This window comes from Periplaneta americana, chromosome 10 (genome assembly GCF_040183065.1).
Source record: "Periplaneta americana isolate PAMFEO1 chromosome 10, P.americana_PAMFEO1_priV1, whole genome shotgun sequence".
NCBI lineage: Eukaryota > Metazoa > Arthropoda > Insecta > Blattodea > Blattidae > Periplaneta > Periplaneta americana.
The window spans coordinates 45639994-45659046 of record NC_091126.1 but is presented as its reverse complement, the minus strand read 5'-3'; the positions used below and the strand labels follow the sequence as shown (position 1 = coordinate 45659046).

The 19053-nt window shown below is 36.0% G+C and overlaps 1 protein-coding gene across 6 annotated transcripts in view; it reads left to right on the top strand.

The window, feature by feature from the left end:
* The window catches only part of dome (cytokine receptor domeless), an 888032-nt gene that overhangs the window by 63836 nt on the left and 805143 nt on the right, over positions 1-19053 (top strand). The gene's annotated exons all lie outside the window — the stretch shown is intronic.

Below are 19053 nucleotides of genomic sequence, written 5' to 3'. Positions count from 1 at the left end.
TACTTCTTGTGACGTCGAACGCTCTTTTAGTCAGTATAAATCTATCCTCAGAGACAATAGAAGAAGATTCACTTTTCAGCACTTGAAAGAAATGTTTGTAACCTATTGTTATGGTAACAGACAATAAAAATTGTGTTTTGTTGAAACTACATTGGAAGATAAGGTACGTCCATTATATTTTTTGTTTAGTTTGATTAAAATGTACCAATATTTAACGTACATAGTCATTTTTTTATAATTTTAAGTCCATATTTAATTCCATATTTTGGTAAAAATCCATATTTAATTCCATATTTTGGTAAAAATAACTACATATATATTTACATATTTCATATATTTTTAGTCCATATAAATCCGTTCCCTGGATATTACATTTAAGTTCTTGCAGTGTGTGGATTTGTCTTGTACACAGCATTTTTAATTTAACCCAGAGATAAAAATCGCAGGGAGTTTGGTCGGGGGACCGAGGGGGCCACAAATCCCTACTAATAATTCTGCCCTGCTGAAACACACGTTAAGTTTCTTGTCTCGAAAAGTCGGCTATATGAGCTGTGGCTGAGTCTTGTTTGAAGAATGCGAAATCACACTCCCTGCCGGTTAATTCTCTAAAGAAGGGAATCAGAATGGTATATGGGGGAATCAACTGTATTCCGAAATTAATTATTATTTCTCCGCTCATAGCGTACCATACACCAATTTTTTCGTCATGTAGGGGTACTTCATGAACGATATCAGGTTTCTCATCAGTTTAATAAAAATTGTTTTTGAACACACATTAACATGGAGGTGGATCTATACCTCGTCTTTGAAAAATATTAAATGTGATGCTATTAGTCCGTTAAAAAAATTATTTAGCATCCACTTACAAAATGCGCTCCTACGTGCGGGATCACTCAGTTGAAGGACATCTGTCTTATTTATTTCATGTGGCTATAACTTTAATAATTTAGTAGCATTTTGCACAGAGCCATAAGATATTCGTAGGGGTCTAAGTGATTTTCTAGGAGACTGTTCCAATCGATGACCAATGTCCTCTAACGTTCCTTCTGTGAAAACCCTATGCTCTCTGTTTTGTTTCTTAGGCTAAACACTTCCCGTTTCCATCGATGCACATCAGATTTCGAGCAGACAACCCCAATTGGTTGATTCCGTGTAGTCAAATAGAAATTCACCGATATCTGAGACATTTGAAATGTATTATCAACTGCCTTGTGCCTCACTGACTACATGATCCTTCTCTTAGCGGACATTCAGTGTTGATTCACAATCATATGACAGAGTGTTAATGATAGGCGAAAAATATCATAGCCGTTATTTTTATCCAGCTATTCAGGTGTAACTCGCAGAAAATAATGGAGCCAGAAAGTAACTACGACAGAGTTTACGCCTTCACTTTTCAAACTCGTTACAGTTTCAGCAGTGTTCCTCGGTAGTTTTGGTGCATTCACATTTCCGAAGTGAGATATGTTTAGACATTTATAAGTATAAATATTTCTTACAAAGCATGTCAATACTTCTGGAAGTTCCAATGAGATAATATATTTTATACACATTGCGAGAAATGTAGCCCACATTTGAACTGATATCTGTTGATGTGTTTTCAGTTGACTGAGTTTTATTTATCTAGGCGTTAGTGAATATTTTAAAGCTAATTTTTGCACCGTATGCTATTATTAGGCTCCGTATTCCAGCTATCTACAAACTGAAATGAAGTTGCCCGATTCGAATTATATCCGACGTCACAGCGTAGGTACAGGTTCGTTCGTATACAAAATAGTTACGCATCCTCTGGCCTCTTCCTCTAGATTTCTAGAAAGTCAAAACCGGGTCGCAGTCATAATGAGTAGTCTTAACGACCACTGCTCTTACTAGTCGTATTATTTAAATAACTACATCTTTGTGGCTGATTGAAGATTCATTGTAGAGGTAAAATACTTGGTAAGACGCTCAAGCATGTAATATTGCAGGGCATAGTTGAGAACTAATATTTTCTCTGTCAATATAGACAACATTATATATAAATTGTGTAAAATAAACCAGAACGAGGGTACGTGTGGTCAACACTTTGTGTGCCCCAGCCGTTATAGCTGGTTTTCAAAATCTGATTTCGCTATCTATCGTAGCGCCCCGAACACACAATGATGCTGTGCGGGCACCGGTCCCATACTATGGCTGAAATTTCACGAGAAAATTCCTTTCAGCGCTCATTCCATAAATTGCTCCACTCACTCTCTGTTTGGCCTTCAGTTCTAACTGATCAGTTGTGACTCTTACGATAAACTGATGGTGTGTGGTATTTTTATCGCTCAGGCTGACTGAAAAACTGAAGGAAAGTCCATTGATTTGTTGAATCATCCGGCGGAACAGTGTTTGTGTGTGCTGTGGCTCAGTCACATTGGTCCATTCTTATCTGTCTCTTGAAAGTAAAGTACTGTTATTACCAGACCTAGGAAGTTGGTACCAAAACTGTTAAGTTGTGTGAGCTTGGACTAGCTATATCTCTACTGCACGAAAAGTAATAGTGCATCTCTCAATATCAGTGAACCAGAATAACAAACATGTACAGCCGAGTGGTAACGAAACACGTGCTCCAATCGTCCACAGCCTTAGAACAATAAAATAATAAACGAATAATATATAAAAGAAAACAATAATTTGTGATTATAGACTTCGTAAATCCCAAACTAAAATAATTTACCCATACATATGAATATAACATACAAAGAATACAATTATGATTCTAGCCTCATAACAAGTAACAATGAACATTTCCATTTTATCAAAAGAAATACTCCTTTTACATTTTCATCTTCATTGAGTGCATATATTCCAAAAATTGTTAGTTTATATCCCCATGTTTCCATGTCTAATTTTAAAAGTCTTTTATCAATGGCATCCCAATTTCGAATCAAATTTTTCCTGTCGTGTTTATCAAAATTGATACTCCTCTTTTAGCTCGTTCATGCTTTTTTACCCCACTATAAATGTGTATATAGTTTTCTAATGCTTCGTTTCCTTTCCCCTCTTCTTAGTTTCTGTCAGTACAATCAAGTCCATTGCCATTATTTCTGTTTCTTTAATTAATTATTCCATTTTATTTCTACATCCTTGTACGTTCCAAGTTCCGAATCTTAAAATCCTTTTCCGTCGCGTATGTCGTATCTTAATGTCAGCCTTCCGAGGCTTTGTGTCTGGTTTTTAGCATTTTTTGTTTTAATGGTGAACGAGGAGCTGACCCGATGTGTCAACCCCCAACCTGGAGGGCAAGGTGATCTTTAATCGAGGTTTTCTTCCTCTAACCTTTGATAAGCCAATAACAAACTACACGGTAGTAATGATAGTGTTGGTCCACACCGGGGGGTACAGACTGCTATGACTTCCAGGAATTTGACACCAGAGCAGTGGATGGATAGGGAGGTTTGGCGTTTGGTTTCCGGAAGACGGCGTCGGCTGTCACGAAACCGGAAGAAGAAGAAGAAGAAGAAGAAGAAGAAGAAGAACACTCCTTTTATGTTCAGAAAAAAAAAAACGATTTGTATTCTGAAAATATTCATTCTACATCACAAGACGTTACTGGAGCATATCTGAAATATGAGACTGTATATCTTACTAACATCAGGTGAACAACTACTTTGTGAATGTAATAATGTATCTCGGGCACATAATATAAAATCCATAATTGTTTCCAAGAAATTTTTTTCATTTCTATTGTAATGACAGCTAGTAAATTCGTATCGTAATTCCGATGTTGAACTTGGACTGTAACGCAACCGAATGCATAGCAGCACGAGACGTCAATATTTAACGAAGAATAATCCTGGAAGAAATATACGTTTTACACACTCCTGTTTTGCATAATTATTTAATAATAGATGAGTTTACTTTTTTGAAATCATGCGTAATACTCGCATAACGCAAATAATACAATAATAACAAAGTAACTTAAGTCACTTTGTTAAAAACCTAAAATATTAATATAAATTAGCAATATATTTCAAATTATTCACGATTGTACACAGCTCCACAGACTGAGATTATGAGTATGTGAACGTATTGTGTATCGTCTGTAGCGAGCGGGAGCAGAGCGAGGCGCGAGTGACATGACTATACTCTTCGCTGTACTCAACTGAAATCTATTGTTTGGGTACGAACTTCCTACCTATGGTTATTATTTTGGAATATTTTCCTGGCACGTTTGTGGGGTTTTGTGACAGTGACCTCGTGGTAGAAAGGTTTCTTTCGGATTTTTTTTTTTGCACAAGACGTGTTACGGAAAGTGAAACGTAAAAATTATCACAATAAAGTGAAAATAAAAAGGTTATGATAGCTTTTCTCTCCATCCTTCTGTTTTGAATAGCAATAGCTATCGCTGCGTAGCATAACAATTCGGTCTCATCTATTGTAGTGGGCAAGCGCAACAATCACAATGACATAGACAACTGAAGCAAATGAGATATAAATCTGACAATCTTTGGAGATCGTGCACATCAGTTCAAACTGATTAGTTTCATATGAAATGATTTCACTGACGAAACTGATAATAGTGTACGGGGTCCTTAATATGATGCCTGAGGCCAGAACTCTACGGTGCGGGACTTTCCTTGCTATACTTGGATAAAATTTAAGGTCAATAAATTCCGGGTCTCAGCTGGGTTTCGACTTACGTACTCAGGGCAGGAGAGGCGTTGCCAGTGTGTTATGTGCATTGTACTTTGGTTGCGTGTGTCCGCAGTGTTACGACAATATGACGAATGAGTAGGCGACCAGCCAGTATGAAATGACTTTTTGTATATTTTTTCTTTGAATATGGCTGAAGGCCATCTGTGGCGCTTTTATTTTCTTCCCACCGAAATTAAATCGCAGCTGCTTTGGTTTTTGTGTGCAGTTTTCGTTTATAAGGACGTAGGTTCTGTATTTCAATGTGCATATGCAATATGAAGAGGAGTTTTTTTTAACAGATAGTTACGTAATAACGCAACCCGTTTCCTTGCTACTGAAAGGAATCCGAGTTATCTCAGTTGGCAGGGTTTCTATTGACCTCAGGACTTAAGTGTTAAGTAGGTGTAGGAATTTTTCCTTATCGTAAAGTTTTTGGAATTCATCTAATCTTACATCAGTTGGACATTGTTGGTAATTGAGGCAGGGATGAGCATTGGCATGGTCGGAATGTTTACGAATAAATCATTAATCCCACTTTGATTTTAATGGGCTGTATGGTTTATTGTATTGTCACATCATGATGTAACGAAGTATGTAGATTGTAGCCTATACTATCCCATGTCAGAGTACGTCAAGGTTGGCCTCTATCACCTACCCTGTTCATCATCTACTTGGAGGATTTAGTGAAGAACTGTTTCCAGAACATGAGAGGATTGATAATAGGAAGAAAAATAATAAAGTGCATAAGATTTGCTGATGATATGGCATTGTTAGCAGAAGAGGAGATAATACTAGGGGATATGCTACCGAAGCTAAATGACAGGTGTGAGAAGTATGGAATGAAGATAAATGCCAACAAGACGAAGACCATGGTCATAGAAAGAAAAGTAAAGAAGGTAACTTGCGAATTCTAAATGAGGTAGTAGAGCAGTGGTCGTCAGCACTCGCTGAAATGTGCAAAAGGGTACGCGGTGCTGTCCCGTGTGCACTGTCGTGCAACAGGAAGAGATAGAGAGCATACCCGCTAGCAGCTACGGAGTGCACTCTAGTGCACTGCGTTTTCCGCGGGTAAGAGAGACTAGCCCCAGCGTGCTCTGTGCTGACGACCCCTGCAGTAGAGCAAATGGACAGCTTCAAGTGCTTGGGGTGTACTGAAGTCTGTGTGAAGTACCTTGTCTCACTGTGAAAAGAGAGAGAAAGGAGATATGTCTTACTTCGTCTGTATTGTTATGGTGATGGAGGAGTGGAGCGATGCCGTCCATCCATCCAGTGGCGGAAGGGACTAGTTGAGACATTCTGTAGCGCAAAATAAAATTACAAAATATCTCTCTTCGTACTGTGTAGTTCCGTCACTGAGCTTGTCTTTCAAGAAACTGAGTTCCGGTAGCCTGTACAATAACAAGGTTTTGAAAGGAATCCTGAAAATTTACAACCCTCCTGTAATCTCCACTCTCATTTGAAGGGACTTGGTTTTATTGCTACTGGGACAAGATAAACCTTACCAGGTATATAAGCAGTAACGTGAGTTGCTGCGAAGAAGTCAAAAGAAGAATAGCAGTGACAAAGGAAGCGTTTAATAGAAAAAGGAGCATCTTCTGCGGACCTTTGGAGAAGGAACTAAGAAAGACACTAGTGAAGTGCTTTGTGCTGAGTGTAGCGTTGTATGGGGCAGAAACATGGACATTACGACGAAGTGAAAAGAAGCGACTAGAAGCATTTGAAATGTGGTTATGGAGAAGGATGGAGCGTGTGAAATGGACAGACAGAATAAGAAACGAAGCTGTGTTGGAAAGAGGGGTAAAGAAAGAATGAAAAGGAAAAGAAAAAATAATTGTCTGGGCCAGTAGTTGAGAAATAACTGCCTTCTGAAGGATTTACTGGAAGGAGTGGTGAACGGGAAAAGAGTTAGGGGCAGACGTTAACAGTACTACAGTTTTGTTGCCGATTTTTTGGTAATTCTGAAATATATATTTTTAGAAATAAATATTAATTAAGCATCCTGTACATATTTATGGTTATTCTTTAATTAAACCCAGGGAAAGCCCTAATAAATATTAACATTAATATAGTCAGAACGAGAAGAAAATCATTTCATATACAACATTAGAAATTGTTTTCATTCTTAGCATCGAATGAATGTATATAAATGCATTTCTAAAGCAAAATAGAACACTGATTGTAGTCTAGGCTTAATTCTAACAACGTAATTATAGTACGCAGGACCAGTTTTTTCTGAAAAATTTTCAAAATATCATATTCACAGTTAAAAATATGACAGTAATTTCGTGATTACTATTTTCATGATGTGATGTAATTCGCTTACACAGTCTTAATTACAAATAATCTCATACACGACATTATACAGTGAAACATGCATAACGAAATAATGCTGTTAATTATAATAATTTTGTACCCGTTGTGCATCAGCCTTTTTGTTACTTAACTCAGTTTTATACAGAATCCATTCATCAGCGATGGTATAGGCCAGTGGTCGTCAGCACTCGCTGAAATGGGTCACGGGTAAGCAGTGCATGGCAACATGCACCCTCGTGCAGGAGGAAGCGTACCCACCAGCAGCCACGAATGCACGTTGGTGCTGTAAGAGACACTAGCTCGTGAGTGCAGTGTTCTGATGACCGCTGCTATAGCTCATTAAATAGAATAATATAGTTCACAAGTAATTTGTCTCCCTATTATTTTGCAGCTGACATCTTCAAAATTGGTATAGTGTATTTATTTGAAATAATTAAAACAAAAATGCCATTTTTTCGTTTTTATCGCAGATACAGCCTATTTTCGCGAAAATTCGCGACAAATTTACTGTAAAAAATCAGACACGTTTATGACGGAACCTGCTTACATACTGCATTTCTTGGTGTGTTTCTGTCACATTTCGTGTTAAAACTAATAACAAAAAAGCCTGGCCCTGATACATTACAGCAGTGAATGTGAAGAGGAATTGTGAAATCAAGAGAAATAATTATTATTGTATCGATATATCCCTTGCTTGAGAGAATTCAAGATTTTCTCATATGTGTTTAGATGTTCGCATCCGTCACTAAGAATGTTTGCCATTGAGAGGTTATTTTCCGATAAGAACATCTCTACTGGGGAATTATAAACTATCTGCTAATAAAATATGTCATATACTTAGAGATGTTCACACTAAGAATAAGCTGCGAATAGTTTCCATGTGATTATGTTACTTGATGTTCATCTAGTTTTCTGAAATTCGTCACGAAGTGGCAAACGATCCATTTAAATAAATAGCATACGCAAATAATTAGAGAAAAGTAAAACATTTCAGGGGAACTGCACTTGGTGTAGATGGGCTCTTGGTGACAAGTGTGTATGTCATCCGTCAAGTGCGCATAGCAGCGTTTGTTTGCTGCATAAGTTTACCCTCTTTTTGTAGCTCTGTGTTATTAATTTTAATTGAACTTGACACATCCTTTAGTGGTGTCGCAAAGGGAGAGTTGCAAGAACACAATGGGATAACCAACATGACTTGTTTTATTAAATTTGTCGGATAAACGCTTCCAGTAGTACCTAAAGTTCTTTGTCTATTGTTTCATTAAGTAATGTTCGAAAATTCATATTCGATCTTTATAACATTACTTCTAACCATCACATCTGTTAAGAAACGATAATTAGAATTCAAGCGATGTAGTGGGTACGTGTTGCTTACGTGATAGTTTTCTTTATTGGTTTATTTTACGACGCTTCATCGACTGCAGTGGTTATTGTATTGTATTGTATTGTATTGTATTGTATTGTATTGTATTGTATTGTATTTATTAACATTCCGTGGTATTCATACATGCTTACAGCTAGAATATGGAACAAGTCAAAAAACTTAATACTATTATAAAATCTTAATTTATAGTCACAGTCTAGATGAAATATATACAGAAGAGATTTACAATATAGTCTACTAGTACAACACAAAGTTTTAGTATCAATTTCATGAAGTGTTATTGAATGTCATGAATTCACTTACAGAATAGAAGGCGTGAGAAATTAGGTACTTCTTTAATTTGGCCCTAAATAATCTTATGTTTTGAGTTTCATCTTTTATATCGATAGGGAGGCTATTAAAAATTTTTACTGCCATATAACGCACTCCTTTTTGATACCACGATAGACTTGCCGATGGAGTATGAAAGTAATTTTTTTGATGTGTATTTATGCTATGAACTGTTGAATTAGTTACAAAGTTTTCACGATTACATACGAGGAAGATTATTAATGAAAATATATACTGACAAGCCATGGGCATTATTTGTAGGTTTTTTAAAAATAGTCCTACACGATTCCCTAGATTTGGCACCTACTATTATTCTAATTACTCTTTTTTGTAATAGAAATATATTGTTACTATCTGTGGAATTTCCCCAGAATATTATTCCAAAACTCATTACCGAGTGGAAGTATGCAAAGTATATTGTTTTTAAGGTGTTGCTATTTACTATCTTTTGCATAGATCTAATAGCAAAACAAGCTGAATTTATTTTGGGGGTAATTTCTTTAATATGATTTTTCCAATTTAACACATTATCGATTTTTAAGCCAAGAAATTTGGTTGTTGTTGTTTCTAATAGGGATCTATTATTAATTATTGCGCTAGAAATTTGCGACGTTGAATTTGGACAGGATTTAATTTGAATTATGTTAGTTTTGTTACAATTTAATACTAATTTATTGACTGAGAACCAGTCACATATTTTGAAGAGAATTTCCTCTGTTGAAGATTGGAATGTGTTGGAGTTATTGGCTGTAATTACTATACTTGTGTCATCTGCAAATAATATGGGATGACCTACATCTTTTATTAGGGGGGCAAGATCATTTATAAACACTATAAAAAGTAGGGGACCTAATATTAATCCTTGAGGAATTCCAGTAATCTAATCTAATGTCTGACTGGAATGAACGTGATAATGCCAGCGAATTGAGTCCGCGGTCCAGCGCCGAAAGTTACTCACCATTTACTCTTAGTGGGTTGAGGAAAAACCCTGGATAAAACTTCAGCTAGGTAACTTGTCCCAACCGGGATTCGAACCCGGGCCGGCTTGTTTCAAGTCAGACATGCTAACCGTTATTCCACAGCGGTGGACCGTAAAATCTGTATTGACGATTGGTTTGCAGAGAGATGTTTTGAGTACGTGGATTCATTTTAGCACAAAATTATTGTAGGTGTAGACAAAATTGAAGAATTGATATCGATTTAGTTTTTTGATTAAATAGCTGTATTTAAACGTCTTTTTATAGAACACACGTTAGGAAATTGCAACTAGTGAATATGCCACATTGACAGTAAAGTGAATCCTCTACAAAATTCTCATTAATTAATTAATTAATTCACTTATTCTACCATCCATCCACCCATCCATCCTTTCATAGACTGGTTTCAATTTAATTTAATTCCAACATAGTAACATACCTGTACTCTGACATTTCCAGGAATTAAACATCTGTAATTATCTAGATCACGTTGATCAATATGATGAACTTACACCTAGCTACAGAATAATTCTTGAGTGCTTCGCTTCTCGTTTATTTTAAACAGAAACAAGCTTAATATTCAAACCTGATGTATAGATAGCTATACAAGATAGAAAAGATCCTGCGCCACAGATCACTTATCGGTACTGCGCAGGACGTGTAAGTTAATGATTAGAAATGTTATGAAAACCAAAGTATGACTAAACAATAACTTACATCTATTATAAAGTGATAAATAGAATTAAAGCGATGGGTAGGTTTTGTTACATGAATATAAATAACAAACCCTCATTTCGTACACTTGTAAAATCTGTATTTTACGATTGGTATGGTCTCTGCAGAGTAAAATGTTCTGGGTACGTGAATCCGTTTGGCACAACTATTCTAGACTTACAGGAATTGAAGGATTAATATCAATTTAGTTTTTTGATTGAAATAGTAGATTGTGTCGTATATTTAAACGTCTTGTTATGGAATACGCGTTAGGAAATTGTAACTGGTAAATATGCCACATTGTTAGTGATGCAAAAACACTACGAATCTCCTTGTTTATTTTCTTTCTTCATAAATAGACTGGATTCAAAGTACAGTAATTTAATTATAACATAGCAACATACTCTCACATTTCCAGGAATAAAGAAGTCTGTAATTATCTATATTACATTGATCATTATGATGAACTTATACGTAGTTAGAGAATAATTCTTGAAAGTTTGTCTCCCTTTTAATATGAGGGTGATTTTGAAAGTTAGGTAGCAGCTTCATCTTTGTTCCGCTATGTAGCTTGGTTCAGTACACTCCCGGCTGTATCATTGTGAGGTTTGCATTCGACCGTTCCTCTCGCCAAGACAGTTTTAAAATCTGCAGTAATTGAAGCTCCCGCCAAGTGTGAGGTTAACATTCATGATAAAGAACGAAGTGGCCGACCGTCTTCTGTGAACGATGAACTTGTTGCAAAAGTGGATGATGTGGTCAAACAAACTCGCCGTTTCACCATTTCGGAAAACTCTGAGCATTTTCCACAAATCAGTCGGACTGTTCTATACGAAGTGGTGACAGAAAGGTTAGGCTATTGCAAGTTTTGTGCTCGGTGGGTACCGAAAGTTCTGTCTGAAGCACAAAAAACCGCGAGGATGAGAGCAGCACTGATATTCCTTCAGCGCAACGAGACTGAAGGTGAGACAGATTTATCGATCAGATTGTCACGGGAGATGAGACGTGGGTTCGGTACGTGAACGTTGAAACAAAACGATAGTCAATGGCGTGGTTTCACACGAACTCCCTTTCCAAACAAAAAAAAAAAGTCTCCAAATATTTTCAACAGAGAAGCTCATGGCAAATGTCTTTTGGGACAAGAAAGGTGCATTGCTGGTGGATTTCATGGAACAAGGCACAACAATAAACTCTGGCGTGTATTGTAAGACACTAAACAATTCAGAACAAACAACGTGGTGTGTTAACTTCTGGGGTTATTTCCATGACAATGCTCGGCCGCATACTGCCGCACACACTCAAATCCTGCTGTAAGAGTTCCAGTGGGAGGTGTTTCATCACCCACCATATAGTCCTGACTTGGCTCCGAGCGACTACCACCTTTTCCCAAACATGAAAAATGGCTTGGATCCCAGCGGTGTCAAACGGATGAAGAGTTCAAGGAGGGCGTCAAAGTGTGACTGCAATCACAGGTAGCTGATTTTGACGCAGAGGGAATTTCGAAGCTTGTGAAGCTGTACGAGAAATGTCTGAATGTAAATGGAAATTACGTTCAAAAGAATGTGAAAGGTGCACTTTCACTTGCATGTAATGAAAGTTCCCTCAATTGTTTTCTAAAAAAAATTACCGAAACTAACTTCCCGAATCACCTGCTTATTATAAACAGAAACAAATTTAACTGAATCAAACCTGGCCTATCTGAACCTAATTGTAGTGGCGTTATGAAACAGTTTCATGCAATTTAGATTCTACTAGTTTCTTGTATAATTTGCCGTAGGTGTCCCATATTCAACTACGTATCTAGATAAATACCATAGTTTGTAAGGGAAACGGCAAAGCACAGAGCGTTTCTATGCATACCGGTGCCAGATTGTCTTGTTCCGTCGACTTATCTCACGGTAGCAGCGTTACCATTTCTAGTAGCCAAAAAAGTCACTAGTAAGCGCACGAATAGTTCAGTATATTATTTCAGTAGATATACCCGAAAGTGATCAAACATGGAACAACCAAACGGTAAGTATATTTATACAATTTTTGCATTCTAAAGTCCTTGAAAAGTACACAATTGTGTTATTTAATTTCACTGTACGCAATATAATTTTAAACTAATTATTTATTAGACATTTTTTCTCTGTTTGATGCATACTAGTACCTCCTAAAATATTGGATACTTTTTTCTTAACACCCTGTATAAACTTTCCACTACCAGCAGCATGACAGAGGAACGATGGTATGAGTGGCGCTTGTACCGTCGATATGTCTGTATCGAAGTCGTTTTATCCCGTGTCCATTGTGAACAATAGAAATTTCCACTCGCAATGGAGAAAAAATTTTATTTTCTGAGTATGTAAAAAATATTATTATTATTATTATTATTATTATTATTATTATTATTATTATTATTATTATTATTATTATTATTTCTTTCGCTTGTTCCATGGAATCTATGTATGCGACAACCTATAAATGTGATGAACATTGTGGAATCATGATAGAGGATACGTATATTGGACAAGATCCTTTTGCACAACTACATGTGGCTGTATCAGATATAACACCAGATTTTCAAGTTACCTTTACTCGAGTCGATAAAGATTAGGGAAGAATAATGGTTAAAAATAATTATTTATTATTAAAAACATACGTATATAAACCCAAGCTTTTACAGTGAATTATTGATTGACTTGATATAGGAACTGCGTAATTAATAATTAGAAGCATTATACATCGACTCACTGAAGAGAGTGACGTGCATTATATTAATTTTCAAACAAATGTTGATTGTGTTATATTTAAAAATGTAACTGGCGGGAAATATTTCAAGAAATAATTTTGTGTAAATTATTATTAACGTTGATAATTCGATAAAAAACATACATTGGTCACAGCTAAATGACGTAATCCACCACTGCCACACTTTGTGATCAGTATTGGTTACCCCTCTATCCTCACTTCTCAAACTTATACTCAAGTATTGCGGGTGCATTCAGCAGTGATTCGGCGCTACCTATTGCTTTGGACATGCCTACACTATATCTATAGTAAAAACAATTCCCTTAAGGTTCGAAATTGTAGAGTAAAGCTTACACAGATAAAAGCAACGAAATTATTATATGTTGTGGACTGTTTTTCAAACAGTGGAACTTCAAGACTTCTGTTTCCCTGGCTGACGATTTTATCTTGTTATTAACAGAGACGAACGTCAACTCTAATTGAGGCACTCAGAAGCAAAGTGTTACAAGTGACGTTTGGTATGTTTTGAGACAAATGACTTTGAAGTTGAAAAGGAAATTAAAAAATCTGTTACAGGACTATGTTGCTGTAAATTTACATTTGTATAAGTTGGTACCTAGGCCTATATTTTTTAACTTCTAAATAGAAATTATCTATTCTAAAAGAGTGTAGGTAGAATTGGGTCCTGAAGTCACTTGTATTATTTTTCCAGGAAATATTTTTGTGGAAAAGTAATATAAGTGCAAGTGTTTTCAGTATTTGTATATTATTTAAAAGAAGAACAAGAACATTGCTTACAGCATTGAAATATTTGTCTTAACAGTACTTGAGCTTTCTTATTATTATATTATGACACAAAATGTGTCTATACTATAACCGAAAGAAGTGGGTTAAGAATATTTTTAATTTTCAATGAAATTCAGCCTTAGTCGCTGTCCATTACGTCACTAGCCTCATCTCAATATGTCACATCTCTCTCTGCTGCAACATCTGTGTTTCTGTCATGAAGTGCATCTGTAGGCCTCCTAGCGCGTGTATTCTTTGAACTTCCTCTTCCATGCCCTCTTCCACGTCTTGCAGTCCTTATTATAGGTCCCTTCTCATGCTTCAGGTCATCAAAGAAAGAGTGGTGTATGGGTGGGATGAATTTCTTTAGCTCTTGCAAGTTGCTCCATTTAGCAAAAGTTATCCTTATTGGATCACTGTATAGTTGGTCCGGCTCAATGTGTACATCTTTCCACGAAATTGCTTCGAGAAATCAGCGCTATAATATAGTACCTATATCCCTTATGGCAAGTGAATTAGTCATAAACAGAAGAAACGCAACAACACTGTGTAAACAACGCACTTGTATTAATTTGCCTCTCAGTCAAAACTCTGTATGCATTGTAACACAAGAGTAGGACCAACATGGAGCAGCACTGACTGGAACTGCACTTATATTACTTTTTCTCTGAACAGAAATGACATTAAAGATTTAGAATATACACTTATCTCATTAAAAAAAAATGTCACTTGTATCACTTTGCTTCTGAGTGTCTCGATTCTCAAAGAAAATCGCTCTAAAAGAATAATGTTGAGGATATCTTACAGTCCTTCCCCACACACTGCAATGAGGGACCCCATTGTTTATACTGCACTTACTGCACTCCTACCTAACTGCATTAAAAGACAGAAATAGGATTTCGGAATGAGGGAGGCATTGAGTTCTGTTCCCAGCTGTGAGTAATGATTGTTCACATCTTGAGGACGTTTGTACTGAGAGGAAAGCAGTAGGGCCTACTTACAATGCTGGCTAAAGTTATATCAGTATATCCCTTTATTTTTATTGCACAGTATTGAACATTTTGACCCGAACTTCTCGTTGAAGATAGATGTTATACGGTTGGAGAACAAAATATCTTTCGAGATATCGAAAAATTCGAGTAACAGAATTTCCGGTTAATAAATTTTACACACAAATTGTATACGATGCTGCCGGGAAATTACATCGAGATATCGACAATTTGAGATAAGAAGTTCGACTTACGGAAGTTCGACTATATAGAGCCGTTTTATGTTTTGATATAAAATAAAGATAGAATTCTATTATTAAAATGTTTCTATTTCGTAGCCATAATTCCCGAATAAATAAAATAGTAGACACAATATGAACAAATCTGTCTAATAATTTAGCAGACAATGTTCAAAATCACTTTTCAGTATCAAGGATGCTGAGAGTTTTTATTTATTCAGAAATGTCATAAATCTAATATTTGAGCATCACATTACTTTCTGTAATATAATGTTTTATTTTCGCTGGCAGAGTTAAGGCCATAAGGCCTTCGCTTCCACTCAACCAGCCTTAATCAATACAATAGAGACACACATGTTTAAATGATGAATATTTACAATACATTGAAGATTCTCCAGCAGTATTCATCAGTTAAATTTTAACGACGAGTACATGTTTATTTAATTTGAGATAAAGCCTATACGGAAAAGTAATAACTTAATTTATGAGCTAATGTAATTCAGTTCAGTATATATGCAACATGTAAAGAGTTATAATTAAGCTGAGATAGGTAGTTGGTTAAATGATGAAAATTAATTTAATAGTAGTTTATTAGAAGTATATTATAGGGAACAAAATATAAATATAAAAGATATATACAGTAGAACCTCTATTATCCGTGTTAATGAAGGGGGTGAGCTGAACGGTTAATCGAAAAAATCGGATAATCCGTACCATAAAAGATTTTCGTAAATTTAGTGAATGTGCTTACACGCTCGTAAACTCCTCATGGTCTTGTATTGTATACGCTAGGTGGTAGATCAGAACTTCAGTGATTTAAGTCTGGTTGTTAACAACGGGTTGTTAAGTTGCAAGGAAATCCTTATAATGGCTGTCTGTCGGAAGATAGGAAGAGTGGACGTTTCATGTTATAGATTTACGTACCGGTACTTTATATACTTTATCCCTGATTGTTTTAAATTGCATACAGTTGTGATTCCAATCTCGTATTCTGAGATGAACCACAGTTTCTCGTTCCCCAAACCACTCTATTTGCACTTTTTGATACTTAGTACAACACGATTTCTTAAAATACCCGTGGAAGAAATTTTATATAGAAGTTATACAGTTCGACAACTTGAACAGCAGACCATACCGTGTAAGGGCGAAATCTTGTAATAATCTTCTCTCGAAAAAATAACGTGCTAATGTAATGTACAGAACTTCATATATTTCTGTAGAAAAAAGAAGCGAGAGGAAGACAGTCGGATAATCTGACAATCGGTTAATAGGGTGACGGATAATCGGGGTTCTACTGTACATCTAAAATATATGAGAAAGTTAATGAAATAATGAGAAAGTTAAAAAAAAAAACTCTTTGGTTGGCATGTACTGTCTTGACACTGCTAAGCGGTTTTATGTCGTTGAAATTATTTTTTTAATTAATTTTCCCTCGATATCTTTCTGTTCTTTGCCCGTAAACATATCTCGCACTTTCAGTGGATTACAGTTTTAAGTACATTAAAATAATCCTCTAAACACGAGAGTTTTAGCTTCTGATATTAAGTGTAGGGAGGAGTTGTAATTGTCGTGGTTGGAATAGCATCGCTGGAGGATTCATACTGTGGCATCTCAGTGCTTGTTCCAGGAACATGATTTAGCTCTTCTTACGCAATACCCTGCTGCTGTAGCGTGCTGCTGTGCGTGGTCGAATCGGCAACTCGGTATGACTTATAGTACATGTTTGATCATTTTATACCACAGTGAATTTTTTTCTTACTTTTCCTGTCGTCTCTAGAGGTTTATGATAAAACCAAGCTTCTGTAACAATTGCTGCTTCCTAACGCGAAGTGATCCATGCATCTAATTTCGCTAGTGCCGGTACGGCTTTCCTGATATTTATTGCATTTTATCTGCTTCTGAAGTTACACAGTTATGTGTGTGGTTAATCCTCAATGGCAGAATGGTTGACGTGCTTGGCATTAATTCTCGTGATCGCCGGTTTAAACCTGGTTGAGGGTGTAAAAATCCTTGAGTTTGCTTCCTACTAAAGGAAAGTGTTATCGGGTTTCCCAGTTGCATATTTATTGTATGTAAAGCAGCTCTGCCTGTCACTGAACATCTTCCATATCGAAGGCATAGAAATGAAATTCATCATATTCAGGCGAGAGTAATAGACTTGAATATCTTGATCGAACACATCGGGATACATACGTAAAAATGCAGTCTTATGTCATATAAAGTCTTTGCCACGTTGTGACGTCCACGACCCTCTCGTTCCTTTACAACAGACACATTATACCGTTTGTTGTGATTTATGCATCAGTATTGCCACGTTCTATATTCTGTTTTATTATACAAAAGGAGACTTCCCGCCGCACTCGATTTTCTAAAACTCACTCTACGTAGGAAAAATTACCATATGGCGAAGCTGAATAGTCAGGGAACAATAAAGTAGCCTACTCCCACCGCGTCGCGCATATCTTGATGTCGTATGAAAGCTGGTCTACAATAAACCGAGAACGGAAACGACAACGAGAACGAGAACGGAAATATTGTTAAAATCAATGTATTTAAATGTGAGCATTCACAATTAAGTCTTGTGAGTGCTCACATTTAAAGACATTTATTTTAACAATATTTCCGTTCTCGTTCTCGTCGTTTCCGTTCCAGATTTATTGTGAACCATCCTTGACACTCGAAACTTGATCATATCTTGTAGTGCACATATCTCGGCATTGTGCAAGTTTACATTCTGCAGTGAATATTATTTATTGGGTATGTGGTTTAGAGGGAATAGTTACTGATTCTGATGAAGCCGGTAATTTGAATGCGTTTTAAATAATTTAATCGATATTGTAACTATTTTGACGAAGAGAAAGCGCTCTGAAAAAAAATGCTTTTTTTTTTTCATTGTTATATTTTTTTTGGCTAATTTTAATAAATTCGAGGATATTAGCTCACTTCCCGGTATTTCCCGGTACTGTTTTTTACTGTAATGGAAAGGTTAAGGCTTTTATTTCACGATTTCGTAAAATCAGCCGCAGAATCGCGGGGTTTTCCAGAATATAGGTTCATTAACCCTTTCAGATCCTGTGAGCATAATTATGCACATCACGAAAATTTCGCTTTCTTTCAGCGTAAGTGCACAGATGTTATACAATTGTCTTTGTTTTAGGATGTTGAAAAAAAGATTTATATATTACTTTGTAAAAATATATACTTAGGCTATCGAAGAAAAAATAGAGGGGAGCTGATATCACTTTTCAAATTTTGAAAATCTCAATTTGCAAGAATTGAGGACCTTTATCACCCCACATGTGAAGATATGAAGGGGAAAACAAAGATTATGTAAAATTGAAAATTAAGGTTTTGAAGGGATAAAGTAAACTAAACCTATTAGTAAAAATGTAGATTTTTCGATCCTCTGTTTATTTCTGTTTTATATTGTTGGAATTTTTAGGGCCACCGGACTACAATATAATGACTCGAAGTAAGTTGCGTAAACGATGCTGCGAAATTTCGCACAAATGAAGCCAATACTATAAAGTATTATAGGCTAAAAATAAAAAAAAAATTGATACATATTTTGTAATTCCTATAGGTCCTTCCCCTTAAGCCGGATGTCACAAAACTGACCGCTATCTCATTGATAATCTTACGACAATTCTGAAAGCTGGTTTCATTTTGCATAGGAAATTCATGATAATAACTAAAATAACTTTGCACAGTATAATTTTATGCATTTTCAGACTATTTAAAACCAAAAACTAAAATTTAATATCGCTTATATTTTGTTAAGGTTGTTTAATTCTCCTCATTAAGCAAATATTTACTGAGTAGAACGTGATTATGGGTCTAAATTATGCAAAACATTTTAGGGGGTCCGCCAAAGTGTGAGCTTTAAGAGGTCCGTGGCATTCGAAAGTTTGGGAACCCCTGTTCTGTAT